The sequence below is a fragment of the Amyelois transitella genome, chromosome 20, assembly GCF_032362555.1.
Source record: "Amyelois transitella isolate CPQ chromosome 20, ilAmyTran1.1, whole genome shotgun sequence".
Taxonomy (NCBI): Eukaryota; Metazoa; Arthropoda; class Insecta; order Lepidoptera; family Pyralidae; genus Amyelois; species Amyelois transitella.
Window position 1 is genome coordinate 6,575,750 of NC_083523.1, and position 6,000 is coordinate 6,581,749.

The window sequence follows — 6,000 nt, forward strand, 5'->3', positions numbered from 1 at the left end:
TTTGTATCGCTTGAGTCATCAATCGACGGGACTGCTGAATTGGAATGAAGTAGAGAATGATGTTTCCTGGAACATATTCGGCATCTAGTTGACATGCGACATGAAACTACGGAATGGCGTGGACCTAAACAGTTAAAGCATAAACCCTGGTTTTGGACAAAATTGCGACGTGTATCGACATCATCCCTCGAAAACTTTTGGCATGTATATAATTTATGGTTTTCGGTACAATATGGACAACTTAAGGTAGTGGTGACATGAAGAGCTTTAACATTGTTAAAAGAGTTACGGCTGAATGTCTTATTAACACTATTTTTACTATTTAAAAACTCGAATGCGTGAAATCTGTTCTCTAAAAACTGTTGAAACAGATTCCACGATGGCAATTCTTGAGATGAGCTACTGACAGCTAATTCCCACTGTTTTCTAGTTTCTATATCTAACTTTAAACTTAAAATATATATTACCATTATATCCCATTCTTTTACATTAATACCTAATTGTTTCAAAGCATTAAGACATTCATTACTTGTGTCTAATAATTCTTTTAAGGCACTCGATGACTCAACAGTAATGTTTTTTTTGACTCATAAATCGCGACAAAATACAACTAGCCAAGTACTTTTTATTGTTATATCTGTTTTCTAATTTGTTCCAACATATCATATAATTTTCCCCGGTAATAGGCACATGCCGTAGCAGCTGCTCTGCTCCACCTGATAAGTGGCTCTTAAGATAGTGAAGTTTCTGCACTTCATCGAGTGTCTTATTGTTATGAATTAGCGAAACAAATAAGTTATAAAAGCTAGTCCATTCCGAATACTGGCCGCTAAAAATTGGTAACGAAATTTTGGGTAACTTTATATTGGAAACATGTTGAGAGGCATCGGACATCTCATTATCTGATATACTTGCGTAATTATTTTTCAACGTGCACAGCATTTCTTTTAAATCCGATTTATATTCAATGTAAACATCTTCAGTTGACGAATACAAATCTTGAGTGTGATAATCAGATTCTTCAAACTCATTTGGTTTACACTCTTCAATTATTCTTCTATGGGTGGAATAAAAAGATGACCACAATGTATCAAGAATCTCTAGTCTCGTCTCCACATAAGAGCTGGTAAGTCTATCCTTGGGAGTCTTTTTAAAATTACGCCTTGCTTTAGAGAGACTAGAAATAGTATCATACTGAAGCTTAAACAACGAACTCATCTTATATGTGCACTTTTAGACAATCTCTATAGGTATATATTATTTTCCCCTTTATAGAAGATTCAAGATACAGATTACTTACAGATTTGTCACCACATTAAATAAAACTGCATTTTCTATCGGTTGATAAGTATTGATACCTTCACGCTTTGATGATATAAAACACATCTGTTTCATTGGGTTCATGCTATGAAGCAATAGTGAAATATCCGCCATTAGATGCTTCCGTATGTCGCTTGCGGAACTAGGCCGCAATCCGGCGATAGGACCATGTTCAGTAAGGGTCCAATTAAATAAAAATACCGTTTCCTAGGCGAACTAAAAAAGAAAAATTTATTCCTCCATCTTACCAAGTAATAACAAAGATAAAAAACCATAGCAACCGAACAATGCCAAAAATCAAAAGAGTCCATAAACTTACAACAAAACTTTATGCTTGGACAGAAAGGCTTATACTTTACTAACTTCTTTGATGTTTAACGGCAGTTACAAATATTGACAAGTTTTAAGTTCTTATTGTTTTATTTCCACGTGTGTTACTAGCTTACATTGTCACAGTTTTCTGAACTTACGTAACTAATGCTAGCCTATTAACTGTTATGTTTATTAACTGAAAAGTGATAAATAAAATGATGGTGTACATTATTTTCTTTTTAATAAAAATACTGGTTGGTTGAAGTTAAAAAATGTAAAATCTAAAGAGATAGTCACTTAAGTTTTTTCTATTTAATTAATGACAGATTATCAACATATTGCCTCTTAGAGACCAATTAATAACAAACTCTCTCTATATCTTCACATTTCATTAAACATAGGTGTTTTGGATATGTTATTTATTTATTTGAAGGTATTGCCCAAAAAAAATTACAAAATTCGGGCTAAATGCCGTTTGGCATTCTCGCATTTCTTGATAGTTGAAATATGATTCTATATAACACAGCTAGAATGGATCCATTATAAGACTCATCTTTACAACTAAGAATTCTGATTAAAAAGTAACCTTTAATTAAATCATTTAGGAGCTACAATGAATGACACAGACACACCCTTGAAACTTGTTCTACAATTTTGTATGCTTGCAATAATAAATTAACACTGTTCTACATTAAAACTAGCAATAACAATGACAAACAGGGTAATATCCAGGTATAAATGAAGTTAGCACGTGGTTTTATTAATGTTATTAATTGCTTCGTTATCTTGGCCCTCCACTTAGATTAATTATCAGTTATGTTGCTGTGGAGACAAGAAATTGATAGTTCTGCGTTGATTATGAAATTGGCACGTTTGAAATTAGTTCGACTAGGATTGTAAATAATAAGTGTCTCAGTTAATCACTTTACTTACAATTAGTGTTATGTTTGTACGATAAAATAATCACCTCGATTAGGTATTCATAATTAACCTATTAAGTCTATATTACCTGTACGTAGGAAGTACGGAGGGATCGTGGCAAGTGGAAAGAGGTAGTCTCTGCCTACCCCTCCGGGAAAGAGGCGTGATTTTATGTATGTATGTATGTACCTGTACGTCCAGCATCCATAGATTCAATCAATCGGTAAAAGTGCCAGACTAAAAATGACCAATGCTCAGGTTAAATGCTTGCCGCGATGATGTACCAATCACACTCTTCTGAATTTTCTACATTTATTTGAAGGGAAACCATCGTGAGGAATCATGCACATTTTGGCAACTGGATGCACAACCATGATTTAATAAGAGTAAGGTTGCTTTGCAAATGTTATGGAGGGCAGACGGAAGTCACTTCGTGTAAAAACTCAACTAGTGTAGTAATCGTGGTTATTGGCTCACCCTGGGCTCCTCTCTGGAGACCCAAGGCGGCGACTGACGCCAGTAGAATGATGCGAAATGAAATAGTTTGATTCTAACTCTCTTAGAGGTTAAGAAAATAAATAGGTATATTAACAATTTAAATTTGTAATTTATTCCACTACACCGCCCTGTTTAACCCTGTATATCTTTTCCTTTAGACAGATCACGTTCAAACCTATCCACTTTCCAAACATTAGTTAGTTAACCCTAACGTACGTCCACTGATGTCCACAACTTGCCTCTAACAGAAATCGTATACAATCTCACAGCAAATAAAAAAGTAAGACTGAGCGCCCCGTGTTCATTAACCCAACGAAAATTTAAATAAATAAAATAACAAATTATTATTTTGTACATATATACATCACACATCACATCACATCTATATCTCTTGTGGGGTTCTTTTTTACATGCCTTTTATTTGTATAGAGTTATTGTCTTTTCTTTTTCTTAAACTGACACTTGACAGATTTACCTTAGCTCAGTATCTTTAGCTTTAAGTTACTAAAACAAAATCTCACACATGCTGGCTACATGTGAACAAATAATCATTTACTTCTACTTTCTTACGGTGAGGTAAAACATTGTGAGGAAACCAGCACATTCAGGCAACTGCGTGTGTAACCATGATCGAATCAATACGGGTTAGGTTTAGTTTAACCTGCAAAGGTTGCGGAAGTCAAATGTGAGTCGCTTCGTTAAAAATCTGACTCACCCAATCTAGGATCCGTGGTCAAAAGCATAACCCGGGTTCCTCTCCAGAGTGGTGAGGATGCAACCGGGACTAAAGCTAGGAGCGAGATGAATCATTTACTTCCAGGTTAGTCAGTTTAGAGTCTCTATTGTAAAAAAACTTATAATGATGATCTTCGTCGGCGTCTTTATTTTTTATACAGTCAAAGTATACAATTGGCGAACTGAGATGTTGCGACATACGATTTTATGGCGGGCACTGCGTTTATTTCGTCTTGAATGTCCGTGCCCTTCGACGTTAGTTCATTTGGTTTTGTTGATAGCCGACTTTACTTATTTATTTTATTGAATAATTTTTGTCACAATAAATTAGTCAAGATTTTGCTTGCAGGAATTAATTATGAGATCAGATTAGATATGTGATTTTTACACTATGTTTAAATTTCGTCGTTAGTTGTCGAATTGGAAATAAATAAATAAATATATAGGAACGGGATTAATTACGAGACAAAGTAAGCCTCGATGTAAGTTCGAAACTTGTGTAACAGATACTAACTCAACGATACTATATTTTATGATATATATTTTAAGACCCAGGCAAACAAATAAAGTTTGTTTCCCATCATGCCCTGGCAAGGATTTGAATCTGCGACCTCCGGTGTCACAGATAAGCGCACTACCGCTGCAGCGCCCCAAAAGAACATAAGTTTTTTGAAAACTTGAGCCACTTAAATGTTTGCTATTTCTTTTATTTTAAAATAAAAAGAAAACCAGGTATTGAAAAATTGAATGACTATCTGTCCAATATTTAATTTGTTTTAAAAGGAATTCCACGTGATTATATATACATATATTTTTCCCATAAGAATAACCAAAACAAGTACACAAATCATACACAAACAAATTGCATACAAATTATGACATTGGCCGCACAAAGGGAGAAATTAACTTACCTTAAACGTTCCTTACATTAATTATAACACCTATTTTAAGTTAAAATTTACGGCGAAGTTTCTTAGGCCATTACTTTTTAATCTTTTTTGGGGTTCCTTAAAAATGATCATATTTATATAAACAGTTTTGTGTGAGTTTTATTTATTGTTAGTTTTAGATAAATTATTAAGTACTTATGTATATTATCCAAAGAACCGATTTTACATTTTATACATACAATATTATGAATTAAGTTTCAGATAGTGTAGGTTGCTAGCCAATCGCCTAAATAAAAAGCAAACCGCGGCCTTTCAGTCCTTTCGAGATGTTGACTCTACATAGCCCGTACGGGAGAAAGACGTGATGACATTATATGCATAAAGGTGATACGAATTCTTTCTCAATCAGTCTTTCCGCGCTACTCTGCAACTGCAGTTCAATCAAGCCGTTATAAAAAAAGAAATGAAAAAAGCTGTACCTACGGAACCACACTTTATATAGATTCACCACAGACTTGGGCATTTTTTTCTGTTTTTGCAGACTCGCTCCGGTAATATTGGGTGTTTATGTTGCTATAATTTATGGCTCCAGGCTTTCTTTTTGTTTTTAAAGGCACGTGGATTTATCGGGCAACGTTTCAATCTAAGGTTTTAGTGCTCGGTCAATATTGACGAACTTTTGTTTTAAAAATACCAATGAAACGTTAAAGGATTGATACCTTGGTTTTTTTTCATTCGATATTTAATAAGTTATTCCAGAGATTACAATGTATCCAAAATCTTATTTGATTCTTTGAGCTACTAATGTTTTTATGAAATCATAAAAAAAAAATAGATTAAATTTTTAACTATACAGTTTTTCTCAATGGGTTTCTATCTGTCGTAATAAGCTGATTAAGACTTCCCGGAGGTAGCAGTCTGCTTGAATTATTTTAATTTTTTATTATAAATTTTAATCATTTTTTGTACCTTTGGAATATGGAATATGGAATATGGAATAAAGATTTACTACATCCTACTAATATTATAAATGCGAAAGTTGGTGAATATGTCAGTATGGATGTTTGTTATTCTTTCACACAAAACTACTGAACCGATTACGATGAAATTTGGTATGTAGGTAGCTGAAGACCCAGAATAACATATATGCTACTTTTTATCCCGCAGTTCCCGCGGGAGGCCTCTAGTACATACATATAATCACGTCTATATCCTTTGCGGGGTAGATAAAACCAACAGTCTTGAAAAGACTGAAAGGCCACGTTCAGCTGTTTGGCTCAATGATAGAATTGAGATATCAAATTGTTAATTATCTATTCTGTTA